The sequence below is a fragment of the Phascolarctos cinereus genome, unplaced genomic scaffold, assembly GCF_003287225.1.
Source record: "Phascolarctos cinereus isolate Bilbo 61053 unplaced genomic scaffold, phaCin_HiC Scaffold_5;HRSCAF=322, whole genome shotgun sequence".
NCBI classification, from domain to species: Eukaryota; Metazoa; Chordata; class Mammalia; order Diprotodontia; family Phascolarctidae; genus Phascolarctos; species Phascolarctos cinereus.
The window spans coordinates 50,282,972-50,301,210 of record NW_027555958.1 but is presented as its reverse complement, the minus strand read 5'-3'; the positions used below and the strand labels follow the sequence as shown (position 1 = coordinate 50,301,210).

Here is an 18,239-nt window from a genome sequence, read left to right as displayed (position 1 = left end):
CCCAGGTCCTCCAGCTACAAATTCAGTACCCTTAATGAACCAAATTCTCTTGTAACTTAAGGCCAGTCAAAATGGTCTCTGATTTAATTTTGTTTTGTTTTTGGTTTTGTTTGTATGTGTGTTTATGTGTGTGTGTGTATGTGTGTGTATAATCCTTTTGTGTACTGAGTGAGCTCAGAAAAAATTATCCTAATGGTATCATTCTTATTGACTTAGTAAGACCTGGGATCAGGGCAAGAAGGAAGGTCAACAGTACCACCCAACCACTTTTTCCTCCTCCAAATGAGCCATGAGCTTAAGGAAATAAATAAATTGGGTAGATCAAATGTTATTCCTTTAAGCTCTTTGTTCTCAACCAATCAATCAGTCCTGGCTACATGGAAAGTATTGGGCCAGATGCTAGAAAGGGTCATGATTTGGGTTAGTGACCCCTCAGAGCAAAAAGGATTCTCAAAACAACTGGGACTGAAGCCCCCTGAAATTATACTCCCTGATTATTCCTAAACAAAACCAACTATAGCTAAAGATTTACAAAAATATTTATAGAAACTTTTTTGCAGTGGCAAAGAATTCAAAGCAGAAAGGGTGCCCATCAGTTAGAGAACGGCTGAACAAGTTATAGTATCTGAATGTGATGCTATAATAAATGATGAAAAGGATGGTTTCAGAGAAACCTGGGAAGAATTGTATGAACCGATGCAAAGTGAAGTAGCAGAACCAAGAGAACTATTTAAATAATGGCAACAATATTGTAAAGGCAAACAACTTTGAAAGACTGTTGCAGCAGGTTGAATAAGTAGCTTTAAGTCCCATGTAACAAACAAAGGTTCTGTAATAAACATGTATAGTCAAACAAAACAAATTACTGCATTGGCCATATCAAAAAAAAATATGTCTCAATTTGTTTTTCTTTCTTTCTCATTGTGTGGTTGGAGGAAGGAGTAAAGAGAGAAGGCAGATTTTCATTGAAAAAAAATAATATTTAATTTAAAAAAACTATCTGTCCCTCAGATGAACTTCAGAAACTGTCAAGAGACTGTTGCAGCAGGTTGAATAGGTAGCTTTAAGTCCCATGTAACAAACAGACTTGAGAAAATCAGCCTGTTTACTGCCTCTGTAGGCAGCATGGTTGCTTTAATGCAGGGCAATTTGCATTTCCAAGGAGAGCTATTTATTTTTAATTATTTTATCAGGCAAAAGTCCTTTCTAAATGTAATTAACTTGTTTGCAAGGGAGTCATTGGCAGCAGTAAGAATTCCCCAACAGAACCTCTGGTTCCTCAAATTCATCCCTTTATAGCCTCATTTAAAGTTGTATCAGTGGCAACAAATGCATTATTCCTGTCTCCCAGGTAGGGGGAGCACATTCCACAGATCAAGCTACAGAGAAATTGAGTAGAAGGCGGCGTAGAACTATTTCTAGAAAGCCATGGCTTTGTTTTCTTTTGTTTTGATGGGGAGAGGCAGATTGTCAGGGTCAATGGATAGAGTGCCCAGCTTGGAGTCGGGAAGACTCATTTTCCTGAGTTCAAATCTGGCTTCAGACATTTCCTAGCTGTGTGACCCTGAGCAAGTCACTTAACCTTGTTTTGCCTCAGTTTCCTCATCTATAAAATGAGCTGGAGAAGGAAATGGCGAACCACTCCAGTATCTCTGCCAAGAAAACCCCAAATGGGGTCGTGAAGAATCAGACAGGACTGAAAAATGACTAAACAAAAACAAAAGTTTCACTCAAAGGATGTAGATGTGGAAGGGACCTTAGAAGTCATGTGACCTGATACCCTTATTTTTATAGATGAAGACCTAGAGCCCAAAGAGGTAAAAGACGTCTCCAATAACATGAGAGTAATAAGTACTAAAGTGGGATTAGCACTTAAGTATTCTGATTTCACATCTCTGGTCTGCCTTTCTACCTCCTGCAGTCCAGCTCATGATGTAATTTGATAGGTATCCCTTTTTCTACATTACGGAGAACTCTTTTTAAGGTTACTGTTGGAGAATAGGATGAACCCATTCCATTTTAAGCTACACCCTGTCAGTGTTTGTTTTATGTAGTTGTTATGTTTGGGGACATACAACCTGACTTGGGGTGTGTTAGGCTCATCATTGTTATAGGGTTCTCCTATATCTAATAAATACAATAGCTTGTCCTTGACTGTCTACTGTTAGCACAGAATTTAGGAATACCTTAGAGGAGCAAGGTTTGTCAGTGGACACAGTGCATATTTTTTTTATACATGCAGTAAAGAAAATATATAATAAAAAATTTTACTTCAAAGTAAAATTATAATCAAATTTTTGTGTCAATTAGCACAGGAAAAGGGGACAGGGCTGGGCAGGAGGAAAATTAGACCAAGTCACCATTATAACTGGCCTTCCATTTAAAATTTGATATATCTTTTTGAAGTTTGTCTTTTCTTTTTATATTTGATTTGCTTATTAGATATTTGGCTCAGGGCTTTGAAACTGCTGCTTTTTTTTTTCATTTCAAAATTATGCTATGCCTTTGGGACTGTCATTTTCCCTGATTTTACAGTCTTCCTCTCGCTGCGTTTTAAGTTACCCCACCCTAGATGTTGGCTTAGGAACCATGTTCAGCTCATTGATGCCTTTTCAATAAAGGCCTGGTAATGAACTCTGGGAAGTCATTTCTATGGTTTCCCATTCTTCTTTACCATTCCCATTCTTCCTGAGACACTTTGTTCTCTCAGTTGTCTGTAGTGTCATGCAGTCTTTCAGGGGTGGTGATCACCACCTATAATGATAGCTCTGCGGAACTTGGATCTGTACTGGACATGACTCAAATCTGCCTTTCTCCTTCAATTAGCTCTACCTGCCAAAAGCAAACTTACTGACTATGCTATTTGGTGAATATTTATTAAATGCCTCCTAGACAGCCAGTGTGGTTAGGGAGTTAGCTTTCAAGGCAAGATGACTTGAGTTGAAGCTCCACTTCTCATACCTACTGGCTGTGTAACTGTAGGTAAGTAACTGAAACTCTTAGTGTTCCAGGCTAGTCTCTAAGATATGAAGTCTGAAAACATTTGCTAGTCTCCAGTAGGAGAGTTGTTCTACATTTGGAGGAGTTTCCTCATCTGGGAGTCCCCAACAATGATAAAATGACAGGTCCCGGCCAGAGCTGCCATAAGTCCTTACCCTAAGAGAGCTTAAGGAGAATATTCCATATGCACAAATAACTATAAGCTGAAGTTGATAGAGATAGAGCAAAAGATAAGATCTAGACAGAGTATGTTGAGAAATCTTGAGGAAAAAAATACTGAGGTATGGGGCAGAGAGAAATTAACCCATATGAAAGACAATTAAGAGCAGGGATTAATAAATTTTTCAGTTTCAAATTACATCTTTAAATTATGAGAGGACATGGATAAGAATTGCACATAATGGGGAAGGGGGAAAGAAAGAATAAACAAACATTTATTAAGCACCTGCTGTGTGCCAGGCACTGTGCTAAGTGCTTTACAAATACAATCTCATTTGGTCCTTACAACAAATCTGGGAGATCAGTGCTATTATTATCCCCATCTTACAGTTGAGAAAACTGAGGCAGAAGTTAAGTGACTTGTCCAGGTTCTCATAGCCAGTAAGCATCCAAGGCTAGATTTGAATTCAGGAAGCTGACTCCAGGACCACTGTTCTAACCACTTAGGCACCTGTCTGCCTGGATGATAGACAAGAAGTGGATGGGCTATGACCTGCATCACCAGAGCAGTCTCTGCACTGATGAGATAACAGATCTACTGGAGCATGTAAACTAATCCAGGACTTCATTAACACGAGTACTCCTCCCACCGATGCAGAATGCGAACCATCTATGTCTTCTTGTCATTCCATCTAGCCAGTGTGCCTCTCCATACATGTAAGATCTATACAATGTACTGGAGGAGCCTTTCTCCACACTAGTTAACATTGAGTGGATACAAGTGCAACCCTTCAGCTATTTATCTGTTATCCCTTGGATTCATTATTCGATCAATCTCCCTCCTTTCTGATGATAAATTTCTGGAGGCTACCATCATGCCACCTGATGCATGCAAGTCATTGTTGCGTCTTGTGATAGCCTGTCTCTGTCTATCGTATAACTTTCCATTGCCCTTTGGTCCTTCACAATGTGTATTCTTTTATAACTTGGGATTACACAAAGCATATGCAGAGCTCCCCTGCCTGATTCTGATCAACCATGTGTGCTATCTCCGTGCTTGAGTGCTCTGGGGGGTGATGAACTCCCTGATTGTTTCTGGTCATGTATGACAGTACAGGGGTGAGCTGGGAATGATGAAGCAATCCCATTCTGGGCCACTGAATAGGAAGAGATCATAACTAGTAGGCTTAAAAAAACCTCTACCCTTGAATGTCTCACCCTTCAAACCATCAGACACTATCACGTGACTCTACAACTTCCTACAAGGGGTAGGAGAAGGGCAGCTCGTCTGCACTGAAATCCATAAGCACAAAGCAGCTAAAAATGTGTATCCTGCCTGGGTGAGCCAGAGACTAGATTTTTGAGCTCTAGGTCCCTTTTCTGTTTTGAGTTTCTTTCTTTAGATAACCAAACATTGACCTCAAAATGGACATGTCCCAGCTTAGTGATAATACTGTGAGTTCAAAAGGGCCAGATGTCCTGAATTCACCAAGTGGAGTTGCCTGGCAACAGGGAAAGTTTCTGCATCGGAGAAATGCCATGTGTTTGCATTTAGCCTTTATTTATTGCCCTTGCTACACCTTCTGTGCAGGTCTTTTGAAATTTAAGCTTGTCAATAAGTTCCTTGTGCATCCAAATTGTTATCTGTTTTTCCTCCTCATTAGAATTATCTCACTTTGCAACTTTAGAATTTCATTCTTGGTAATACAATACTATTGTGCCCTAAGAAATGACAAAAGGGATGGTTTCAGAGAAACCTGGGAAGACTTGTGCAAACTGATGCAGAGAGAAGTGAGCAGAATCAGAGGAACAATTTATATCATAGCAACATTGTTATTATAAATAAAGACAAAGATTTAAGAACTCTGATCAATGCATTGACTGATCATGATTTCCAAGGATGGATAATGAAGCATGCTACCCCCATCCTGACAGAGAGGTGATAGAATCAAAATGCATAATGAGATATACATTTTCAGACATGGCCAATTTGGGAATTTGTTTTTGTCTTAACATGTCTATTTGTTACAAAGCGTCAGTCTGTATTTTTTTAAATGAGGGTAGGAGGAAGAGAAAATAAATGTTATTAATAGAAATAAAATATAAAATAAGAAAAAAATTGTGGAGAACTTCCATTCTCAGGAGGACCTGAGTTCAAATCCGGCCTCAGACCAAACACTTGACACTTACTAGCTGTGTGACCCCAGGCAAGTCACCTAACCCCAATTGCCTAAGGAGAAAAAAAGAAAAAAAAGAATTATAAAAAAAAGAACTTCCATTCTGAGCAGATTTCCCCCATGGAATTTTAGTCCTAAGAAACCTGTCATTTCTCTGAACCAGCCCTTAATCTACTCTTCCCACACCTAAGACTTCTTCAGGAGATGTCTGTATAATTGAAATCCCCCATCATTAATAATTCCTGGCATTTACATAAAGCTTTTAAGATTTAAAAAAAGTTTAATTCATTTCCCTCAGCAACCCTGTGAGATAGGTACCAGAGGTAGTCTTAACCTCGTTTTATAGGTCAGGAGACTGAAGCTCAAAATGACTTGCCCGTGATCATACAACTCCTAAGTTTTAGAGGCAGAACTTGCCAAGGTCTCTATTGCACCCAAGTCCAGTGCTCCTTTTCTCACACCATCCTACCTCGCCCTATTATGTCTTGCCTACGTTCCAAGCCTGAGGATGGTTTCCTGAAGACCTCATCCTGCTTCCCCTTTTTGTCCAAGTGGTCTGTGACATAACACCTCTCTTTCCCCCTCAATTGTTCTTCACCTAAGTGCTCTCCAGCTCGCTTTCCCCAGTCTGGTGCCTGAATTTCCTTAAGTGAGTGTATCTCCTAACTCTACAATGCTATTTGGTACTATTTCCCCATCCGCTTTACCTATTGGATAGGTCCTATCCTATTCCTTTTGAATGAATTTTGCTTTCCTTCTAGGCATAGCCTAGTCATGTATCCCATTTCCAAAAAGGCTTGGTGATACCAGTGAAATCCAATGTGTTTCCTTGCATTAGGATCTCTGGCCCGCCCTTTTTGTCACCCATGCTTTGTGCGTCTGCCTCTAGATAGCCTAGACTGGAGCTCTGTTGCTTGCTTCTTTCTTAGATTTGGCCTCGTGGGAATTTCTGAGCATTTCTTCAGCTATTCTTCTTCCCATATTGTAGCTTCCCTCCATAGTAACTAATTGTAGAGCATGATGTCTCCAAGTAGTGAGACTCGTGTGAGCTCAATTCACAAATTTAGAGCTGATATTTTTAAAAGTGTTATTCTTACTTTCTCTTAACAGCCCCCCCCAACGCTTTTTTTTTTTTTCATTCAGAGCCTTCTTTGGTGGTTTACGCTCCTACTAAGGAGGTCTTCAAAGGTCCCTTCAGCTCTAAAATTCTATGAAATTTGTTAGTGCCCCAAAACTCAGATTTGGTAGCATGGATTATGATGAACATTTATTTGAAGCATCATGATTATATTTATAATTAGCCCCATCTCAATATAAATTTCTGAAAAGGAAACTTTACCAATTAATTTCTTAAAGGAGTTCCTTTTTTTCCTCTTTGTGATATACTGATGGGGAAGTAGTCAGTGTCTACCATGTAGTAAGCAGGCATAAAACAAATTATAGTAGCTACCTACTATGTAATGTCTTAAGGTATACAAAGCACTTCATATACATTGCATATGTCAGATGTAAACAGTGTGCCACTGTGGATTGAGAGCTGTCCTCAGAACCAGGATTCTGACCTTTGACACATACTAGCTGTGTGACCCTGAACAAGTCACTTAACCTCTGACCATGGATAATGATGTAATCATATATATGCCCCAACTAGGTGATCTAAGTCTCTTCTAGCTCCAAAATTATATGACCTACGAAATGAGCAGATGAATGGATATCACTAATAACTCTCTGAGTATAAGAATGCCTTTATTCCCTGGAGAAGCAGTGGCAGATATGGACCATGGGACTGCTGGGTCTGCCAAATTCACCCTCAAATGCAAGACGGACCTCTACAATGTAGAGGAGTTAAGAACTAGCCTGAAACGCCTCAACCATATCCTTCTACCTGATATGCAACACCCTTATTTCAAGTGCAACCTGAATGAGAGACATTTAAAAATGCACTTTGTTTTAATACTGGACAAAAATTTTATAATCAGACTTACAATGAAAGTAAACATTTTGGAAGTATATTAATCACTATAGAAGGAAAAGCCCAAGTAGGCCCCTTTACATATATTTGTGTAACTGACAATATATCCACTTTTACTTCCCCCAATTTTACTCATATAATGCGTAATAATTGTACCCAGCCTCCAACAGTTTTTAAAAGGACAAATGTTTTCATGTATGCGCCAACTAATTGTAGTTATTGGTTTAACATTTATTGATTACTACTATTCTTAAGACCATACGTGCCCCTACTGGATATATATATTTGTATGTGGATGATCTAATATTCCTCTAATAGTGTATGAAGCTTTACCAAATTTGACTCAATGGGATATGATTACTACATTAAATGCTTTCCATTGTTTAAGTCCACAAATTATATTAATTCTGCAAACCATAATAGAAGAAGTTCTTGGGATAATTTTTTATGGTGGGTACATAAGACTACTGCTTTTTTAATCCCCTGGGTAGGATACATTGATCATGAAATAGTATTGACCCATATTGCTAAAACTGTTGAAATTATTGCTACTTATATTCTTAGTAATAGTCTTATTATTGATTTTTGGACCTTGTATTTTACAATGTTTGGTTTCTTTTGTTTCTGCATGACTACATTTATTTTCTTTCTATGAACTCATGGATTCCCCTGTAAAGGATGATATGTGAACTTTCTCTACTGTCAGGGTGATAAGTTTTCTTGGCCTCCCCTCTTCTTAGGGGATGATGTGTGATGTTTGTTGTTTGTATTAAAGATTGTAAGGTTTTTTTTGTGTATGGTTTCTGATCAGGATTTGGGTCGGATCTAGAGGCCGAATATAAGGGAAACTGAGGAGGATAGATCCTCCCCAGACCCCTGTATAACCACCTCACGACCGAACATAAAGATAAATTGTAGTTATCATTCATGGCCGGAGCTGACCGTGGAGACAAAACATTAAGTAACAAACCAACAAGCCATGTTACCTGGGAAAGCAAATTATCTCAAGGAACATTTTTCTTGAGAAAGGTTTGTAACTGTCCAAGGAATTGATCCCTCCTTGGAGACTTACACAACAAACAGGTATTTGGGGCTCTGATCAAGCCCCAACTTTTGTTAGAGATGTGTGCGTGCCTGGACATAAGCGCTCTCCAAGGATACGTACACAAAGCAAAATATCAAGATTGTTTTTCCCTGGTTTGCATGGATATAAAAAGGGTCATCTGGAAAGGGATCTTTGGAGACGTTGAGTCAGAGATAGGGATGCCGAATCTCTGTTGTGTGTGTTCAGAAGCAGACCACGTTCAGAGCTTCTGTTGGGTCAGAGCAGGACGCTTCTCTGTTGGCCTCCCTGACCAGACCTTTTGGCCATTCTCCAGTCTCCCCAGTCTATTAGGTATTTGAGCTCTCCTGATCAGTGAGTGTGTATCCTTTCTTTTCTTATACCTACTTTCTTTTATGTTGATTATTACTTATTGCGTTGAATGTTATTCTTATCTTTGTTGCTTGTGTGGTTTTTAATCATTAGTAATCGTTGTAAATAAATGTGATCATTGGTTAGGCTTAAAAAAAAAAAAAGAATGCCTTTAGGCCAGTCTTGGAACCACAGGGCTACCTATGCTAGGGACTGAGAGTTAACAAGAGAAACATAAGATAGAATCTTTGTACTCGAGCAGCTAAGAGTAAATTTGAGGTAGATGATTTGCATATACGAAACAATTATAGTAACTATTTTATATGCAATATTTTTGTGGGGGGGAGGTGATTGGGGTTAAGTGACTTGCCCAGGGTCACCCAGCCAGTAAGTTTCTGAGGCCAGATTTGAACTCAGGTCCTCCTGACTTTAGCGCTGGTGCTCTATCCACTGCACCACCTAGGTACCCCTATGCAATATCTTACTTTACATAACACAGGTAGATACAGTGTGACAGTGGACAGAGAGCTGTCCTCAGAACCAGGATGCTGATCTTTGACACATACTACCTGTGTGACCCTGAACAAGTCACTTAACCTCTAAGCGATCTAGCCAAATCTCTAAGACTATAAATTGGAGATAAGACATCAGCCTACGTTGGTAGAGGGAGTTTTCTCATCTTGAAATTCTAGATATCAATGAAATCACAAATCCAATTTCTATCCCTATCCTATATAAGGCAGGTATAGGGGACACAGTGTTGAATCTGGAATGAGAAAGTCTATATTCGGGGCAGCTAGGTGGCGCAGTGGATAGAGCACTGGCCCTGGAGTCAGGAGGACCTGAGTTCAAATTCGACCTCAGACACATAACACTCACTAGCTGTGTGACCCTGGGCAAGTCATTTAACCCCAACTGTCTCACCCCCCCCAAAAAAAAAAAAGAAAAAAAGAGAAAGTCTATATTCAAATCCCATCTCTGACACTTACTACCTGTCTGGCCATGGACAAGTCACTTAATATCTCTCAACCTTGGGTAAATTTCTAAAAGCATAAGGTAAGAGATGGATTATGAACTTATGATTAAGGCGTTTCCACACCATTGAAATGACATATTCTTTCTTTTTTAAATTAAAAAAAATTTTTTTTAGGCAATTGAGGTTAAGTGACTTGCCCAGGGTCATACAGCTAGTAAGTGTCAAGTGTTTGGTCTGAGGCCAGATTTGAACTCAGGTCCTCCTGACTTCAAGGCCAGTACTCTGTCCACTGTGCCACCCAGCTGCTCTAAAATATTCAGAACAACACTTTTTTTTTTGGCTAGGCAGTGGGGTTAAGTGATTTGCCCAGGGTCACACAGCTAGTAAGTGTCAAGTATCTGAGGTCAAATTTGAACTCAGATCCTCCTGACTCCAAGGCCAGTACTCTATCCACTGTACCACCTAGCTGCCCCAAAATGAAAAGTTCTTGAAATGTGATATATTATCTCTTTTCATCTATAGGGGTTCAAAGCAAAAAAGTGAAATGAAGGCTGCAGAAGTCCAAGAAGGCTTTACACTGTTCCTTTTTGGTCATGGCTAGTATCAATTCAATCTAGCAATTATTGATTGAGTGCCTAGATAAACCTGAGGTATGCTGTAGGTCATGCCAAGTACATTTTCATTACCATGTCACATGACCAAATGCTGACTGGTCATAAACATGCAGACATATATGTATGCACACACATATGTACATATACCTATATTGCATGTCTTGAAATGTACCAAGTACTTTATATATATGACAGGTAGAAGCAACATGGCAATGTGGGTAAAGAAATCTTTGCATTGTTAACAGGACAGCCAATAGCACTCTGTCACAAAGGCAGCAGTGAGAAATACTTGGGGGGAATTCTATCATCTTCCATTCTTGAGACATAATAAGATCAATGAAATGGTGCTATTCCCTATTTATTAATTTTATGTCTTCTAGAGAAGGGATTAGTGAACCAGAATGCCTCAGTAAAAAAAAAAATCACTTGGAAAAATACGGAGAGAAAATTTCAACTATCTGAAATGGTGGAGTGCAGCTTTAGTACCAGGGAAAGACTACTCACTCTGGGGGCAACTGCTTTCGCTGACGTCAGGGATCCATAAACATAAATCCCTAAACACTGTCCTGGAAAGTCAATTCTTTCTTTGATTGACAAAAGTAATATAGTTTTAGGACTAAATATGGATAACTTTGATTTAGTAAATACAGAGAAGTTGCTACCCTAAAAGACAAGGATAAATGAAAAATGCCATCTATCAAATGAGAATCAGTAATGCCAGTCCTTCCTTCCAAAAGGCATGCTAGTCCCCTGGGAGAAGATCATTTTAGCAAGAATATCAATACTTGACACTTCAAAATTACTCCATTAATTTGAATTTCAGCTACCCATTGATTAACAAACAGTGCTTAAGAAAAAAGTTTGGCAGTTTGGGATCATGAAAAGAACCTTGGATAGGTGGACCTAACATATTTGGATTCTGCCACTTACCTTGGGCACAAGATTTTTTCTCTCTGAGCCTTAGTTTCTTCAAAAGAGATATAGCAGAGTACAGGGGAAAGGGCACACTGGCTTTGGAGTCAGAAGATCTCAATTTAGATCTTACTTCTGTCACTGCATGTCTGGCCTTGGGTAAGTCACTTCACAGGATCTCATTTTCTGCATCTGTAAAATGAAAGAGTTAGACTAGATGACCTCTTAGTTCCTTTCCATTTCTAAATGTATGACAATGTGATCTGTAATATGGGAGTAACAATACCTGTTTCACTGGATATGGTAAGGATCAAATCTATAGTTCAGTATATATTTATTAGAATAAACAAGATTATACATCAATTCAAAACAAAGCATTTAAAAAAACTATTTGTTTTTAGATCTCAACATTCACTTTTATAAGACTTTGAGTTCCAAATTTTCCACTCTCCCTTCCCTCCTCCCTCCTCAAGATAGCATGCAATCTGATATAGGCTATACATGTACAATCATATTAAACATATTTCCACATTAGCCATGTTGTAAAAGAAGAATCAGAACAAAAGAAAAAAACCATGAGAAAGAAAAAAAAGAGAGAGCAAATAGTATGCTTTGATCTCTATTCAGACTGCATAGTTCTTTCTCTGGACGTGCATAGTATTTTCTATCATGAGTCTTTTGGAATTGTCTTAGATCATTATGTTGCTGAGAAGAGCTAAGTCCTTCAAAGTTGGTCATCACACAATATTGCTGTTACTGTGCACAATGTTCTCCTGGTTCTGCTCACTTCACTCATCAGTTCATGTAAGTCTTTCCAGGGTTTTTCTGAAATCTGCCTGCTCATTATTTCTCATAGAAAAATAGTATTCCTTTACATTCATATTCAGCCATTCCCCAATTGATGGGCATCCTCTCAATTTCTAATTCTTTGCCACCACAAAAAGAGCTGCTAAGAATATTTTTGTACATATGGGTTGTTTCCCCCTTTTTATGATGTCTTTGGGATACAGACCTAGTAGTGATATTGCTGGATCAAAGGGTATACACAGTTTGTTTGCCCTTTAGGCATAGTTCCAAATTGCTCTCCAGAATGGTTAGATCAGTTCACAACTCTACCAACAATGCTTTAGTGTTCCAATTTTCCTACGTCTTCTCCAATATTTATAATTTTCCTTTTTTGTCATATTAGCCAATCTGATAGGTGTGAGGTGGTACCTCAGAGTTGTTTTAATCTGCATTTCTCTAATCAACAGTGATTTGTAGCATTTTTTTCACATGACTATAGAGAGCTTTAATTTCTTCATCTGAAAACTTCCTGTTCATATCCTTTGACCATTTATTTAAAAACACAGTACTTTTTTTTAAAAAACACAGTACTTTTAATGAAATAGCATAATAAGGTAAATAATAAGGAACACTTCACCCTTTTTCCCACTTCCATACACATAGAGACATGATCTCTCACAGATTCCCAAACTACTGGTGGGAGAAAGAACACTTTTTCCTAGACAACTTGTGTTTCTAGGGTTGTACCTTGGCTGGCATACCTCTCTGCTTCTGCAGCTGGTATTAGGATATTTCATTACTGAGTTGCTGCCATCTACTGCTGTTTTGGGAAACAACTCATACCTCAGGGCACTTTACCTCTTTTGGGATTCAAGCTTCCCTCCACTGCACATGGCCAACAAACAGTCCATATTTTTGACCATCCAGTTCTTTTTTATCAGGAACTTCCCCAGGATTGCTAGATATTTGGTTGGGGTAAATAAATTCCTTTAAATTTCCATCATTTCCTTCAGTGTCATGTAGATTATCTGCAAAGTTCATTTAGCAACACTACAGAATTGGGGTGAACTTGGAAACCTCTGTCTTGCATTCCTAAAGCTATGGTTTGTATTTTCTAACATGTGTACAATATTTTGTGAGCTACAGCATCATAGTAGTTGCAACTAAAATGGGGTCTTAGAAATCACTGAGTCCAATTTCCTCGTTTGACAGATGAGGATGCTGTAGCCCAGAGATGACTTTTCCAGGATCACACCAGGATTTGAAGGCAGATTTTCTGGAGTTTTTCCCATTACAATATGTCGTTTATTTTGTAAAGGATGACATAACAGTGAGCTATATTATTCTAACCTACAAAATAGCTAATCTACCTGTTCTCCACACCACTGACTAGTAAACTAGACATTTGCATTCAGGTTCCTAATTCCCAGCTTCATAGCAATGATGATGATGCAGGTAAGAGTTGGTAGGCTAAGGCAGTAGGGAAAGAAGAGCATTCTAATACAATATTCCTGATGGCTTTTCAGTAAAGTGAATAACTGGTGGAGTTTTATGTAGGACTTCCAAGTGAAGATATATAAATACCTGGGAATTAATGGGAAATGGAGTCACCAGAGACTCCTATCCTAGGGTATTTTATTCCTATATTAATTAGTTAATTCAATTTATATGTAGATTTAAGTGCAGATGGGACATTTCATTGGAAAACAAATGTTATTGAAGACAGCAAATAACTGACTTGGGAATTGACCACTTAATTAATATAGTGAATTGTGACTTACCCTATACCCTATACCCAGCCACTGACATAGTTCAGATGGAATGAGTCTTTACAATGCCACTTATTTATTATTTTTGTTCTGCAGACACACTTGGGGATAATGGACAATTTGAAAACAAAACTAGCCAAGTCAGTTCATGACAAAACTTTTCCAGCTTACAACTTAGCTATGCTCCAGCTCTTTTCTCAGAAATAGGATATTACTTAAGTATCCCGGGTGGTGCTGAAAGCAAGAACCTTTGGGCTGGAGGAATGGTGAGGCACTGTGGAAGTATTCAGGCAGATCTTGAAGCAAGAGTACAAAAGACACAGGGATGCCAAGCCTGGCATTAGATTTACAAATCACTTCTCACAGCAATTCCTTTGCAGTAGTTAGTACAAATATGAATATGTCCATTTTACAGATGATAAAACTGGAGCTCAGGGAAATGAAGTGACCAGCCCATAATCACATAGTTGGTAAGTATCAGAGCTGAGATTCAAACTCAGGACTCCTGACCCTGTGTCCGGAGCTCTTTTCATCTATGCTATGCTGCTAGTCTTCTGAACTCAGGATGCTTTGACTTTGGGAATGTGCCTATCCATCTTATGCCCCTCAACTATGCTCAGAGAGGTCCTTCTTTAAAATGAGGGTGGTGTGTTTACTAAACATACATAATTAATTAATTCATTGATCAATCAAGCATTTATTAAGCACTCTCCTGTGCTTAATAAATGTGCTGACTCTTGTACAAGTCAGAAAAGTCAGTTCCCATCCCATATTTGCCAGGCACTATAAGAAACAGTGGAGATAGGAAAAAAGGCAACATAGCCCCTGTCCTCAGAGGGCTTGCACCTAATGAAGTAAATAAATACATAAATAGGTACATAAAGGATACATACACAGTAGATGAAAGGTAGCTTTAAAGGAGGAGACACTCACATCTTGGATAGGGAAGTAGCGGTGCTTGAGCTGACTGTTGAAGGAAGCCAAGGGCACTAAGAGGAAAAGATGAGGGGGACCATTCCAGGCATAAGAGACAGTCAGTGTGAAGGCATGGAGATGGGTGATAGAGCCATATGTTGGAGGTGTGTTAAACAGGCTAGCATGACATATCATAGAGTCTGTGGAAGGAAGTCATACATAAAAAGACTGGAAAGATAGGAAGGGAGAAAGCTGAGAAGAACTATAAATGCTAAAAGGCCTTATAGTTTATCCTTGGGATTAATAGGGAGTCACTGTAATTTATTGACTGGAGGTGTGTGACATGGTCAGACTTTCCTGTTAGGAATATGACTTTGGCAGTTGTGTGTAGCCTTGGAGTAGGGAGAGACTTGAGGCAGGAAGACCAATGCAATTGTGCAGGCCAGAGGTAAGTAAGAAGGGCCTAATCTGGTGGCTGAAGGTGTGGACAGAAGGGAACATAGATGATATATGTTGTGAAGGTATAAACAAGAAGATCTAATAACAATCTGGATATGTGGGATGAGGGAGAGTGAAGAGGCAAAGAGGACACCAGTTTTGTAAGCCTGTATTATCGGCAGGATGGCATTGCCCTTAATAGTAAAAGGGACATTTAGAAGGTGAGGGCTGGGGAAAGACTATATGTTCTGTTTTGGGTATGTTGAGTCTGAGATGCCTACGGGGCTCCCATTTCACTGCTTCTCCGCCTCAAGGACAAAATGATTTGGGTACAGAATGAGAGGCAGAAGACAATAGTGAATAGAGTGCCAGCGTAAGAGCAAGGAAAGCCTGGGTTCAAACTCTACCTGTGACACACACTACCTTCATGATTATAAGCCAGGTGGTACCATAGTGCATAGAACACTGGGCCTGGAGAACATTAGAAAAGTTATATGTGATAGATCTTTGGAGAAAACTGAATGGGAACAGAAAGAAATATACCTTTTTCTCAAAAGCACATGGCACCTACACAAAAATTGACCATGTATTAGGGCATAAAAAGCTCAAAATCAAATTTAGAAAGGCAGAAATATTAAATGTATTCTTTTTGGGTCATAATACAATAGATAAAAGTTACATCCAACAAAGGGCAGTGGAAAGATACTTTAAAAATTAATTGGAGTCGCTCTCACTCTTCCCTATCAACCTCTGAAAACCCAGAAAATATCACCCCAGAAAAAAAAAAACCCTGGAACAGGTGAACTAGAAAAAAGATGGGAAAACAGCAGTGCAGCAGCCCAACAAACGGGTCTCCCAGTGCCTCAGCAAAAATAAGGAAAGCAGCACTACAAAGGGCCCCAGGCAGATAAGCACCCTGCAGCATTCATCTGAAAGGAGCTGAAGAAAGCAACCTGAAGTCTTCATAAAGCCCCAGCCTTGCTGATTCCAACCCAACACCAGGTAAGCTGTCAGAACCCCAGGAAGAGATCCTGAAGCCCAGGTGGTAGAGCAGGCAAACACCAACACCAGGACCTCTGAGTGCCTCAGTGAGGGCGGGGGAACCAGTGGAAACCAGCTCAGAAAACCACCAGGTGCCTTGGCACTCTACCACGAAGGAATCTCCCAGTGCATTAGCAGAAACGAGGGAGGCAGCATTGCAAGGGGCCCCAGGCAGATAAACACCCTGCAGCACCCATCTAAAAGGAGCTGAAGAAAGCTGAAGGAAAGGAAAAGCAGGCAACCTAGAATTGCCTGAAAGTTCCAGCCTTGCTGATTCCAGCCTAACACAAGGTAAGCTGCCAGAACCCTACAGCTTCCAATTGCCAAAATAAGAGGCCCCAGCACACAAAACCAGTGACCAAGACCTAGGCTCCCAACACAAGATGCTTGGGTCAGTGCCTCTGTTCCCCAGCAGGAGAGCTCAATCTCTTTAAAGGCCAGGGAATAAAGAAACACCATGAGTAAAAAGAAACGTACCATAGATTCATATTATGAGAAGAGTGAAGATCAAGACAGAAATTCTGAAGAGGACAACATTGTCAACAAACCCACATCTGCAACATCAAAAGGGAATATGAACTGGTCTGAAGCCCAAAAAGCCTTCTTAGAAGAGCTCAAGAAGGATTTTAACAGTCTAATGAGAGAGATAGAAGAGTCCTTAAAAAACAATTGGCCAATTGGAAAAAAAGTACCCTGAAGAAAACAAGTCCCTAAAAAACACAATTGGCAAACTGGAAAAAAAGTACACTGAAGAAAACAAATCCCTTAAAAATACAATTGGCCAATTGAAGAAGGAAGTACAAAAACTAACAGAAGAAAACAATCTGTTAAAAACTAGAATTGGACAAATGGAAACTAATGACTCTATGAGAGAGCAAGAATCAGTCAAACAGAAACAAAAAAATGAAAAAATAGATGAAAATAAAATACCTCATCGTAAAACAACCGACCTGGAAAATCATCCAGGAGAGACAATTTAAAAATTTTGGACTACCTGAAAATCATGATGAAAAAAAGAGCCTGGACAATATCTTTCAGGAATCATAAAGGAAAACTGCCCTGAAGTCCTAGAACCAGAAGGTAAAATAACCATAGAAAGAATACATTCACCACCTGAAAGAGATCCCAAATTGACAACGCCAAGGAATATAATAGCAAAATTCCAAAATTACCAGATGAAAGAGAAGGTGCTGCAAGCAGCCAGAAAGAAACAATTTAAATATCATGGAACCACAGTCAGGATTACACAGGACCTTGCAGCAGGGCATGGAACATGATATTCCGTAAGGCAAAGGAGCTTGGATTGCAGCCAAGGATCAACTACCCTGCAAAAATGAGCATGATTTTTCAAGGGAGGAGATGGATATTCAATGAAATAGGGACTTCCAAACCTTCCTGATAAAAAGACCAGAGCTCAACAAAAAATTTGATCTTCAAGTACAAGATTCAAGAAAGGTAAATGGGACAGAAAGATACAATATGTTGTTAGTAAGGGTGGACTGTTTACATCCCTACAAGGGAAGATGACACTTGCAACTCTTGAGAACTGTATTGTTATTACCCATGTTAAAGGAGTATACATAAAGGGGTGGATATTAGTTGACTTTGATGTAATGATAAAAAAAAATCTAATCAAGTGGGTTAAATGGATCCAAGTAAGTGGATTAGTCTATTTAGAAAATGTACTGAGAAAGGAGGAGGAGACAAGAATAAATTACATTACAGGAAAAGACACAAAATCCTATTACAGCAGAGGGAAAGAAGGGAGGGGGGGTTGGCATTGTTTGAACCTTACTCTTATCAGATTTGGCTCAAGAAAGGAATAACATAATCAGTTAGGTATAGAAATCTTACTTGCCCTATAGGCAGTAGGAGGGAAAAGGGGAAAGAAAAGGGAGAGGGGATAGAAGGGAGGGAAGAAGCAGTAAGGCTAAAGGGAAGAAAAGGGAAAGGGAGGAGGACTGAGGGAGGGGTGGTCAAAAGCAAAACACTAGTGAGAATTTTTACTTACAACTTCACTAATGGGAAAATATGTTTAATGGGAATGTAAATGTATAGCCTATGTT

At 39.3% G+C, this 18,239-nt stretch overlaps 1 protein-coding gene across 1 annotated transcript in view; it reads left to right on the top strand.

The window, feature by feature from the left end:
• The window catches only part of CD101 (CD101 molecule), a 50,659-nt gene extending 42,564 nt beyond the window's left edge, over nt 1–8,095 (top strand). The window contains exon 9 of the mRNA XM_021002744.2: nt 1–8,095. This exon is cut by the window's left edge and continues 1,004 nt beyond it. The gene's annotated coding sequence lies outside the window, so the exon portion shown is untranslated.
• The last annotated feature ends 10,144 nt before the right edge of the window (nt 8,096–18,239 follow it).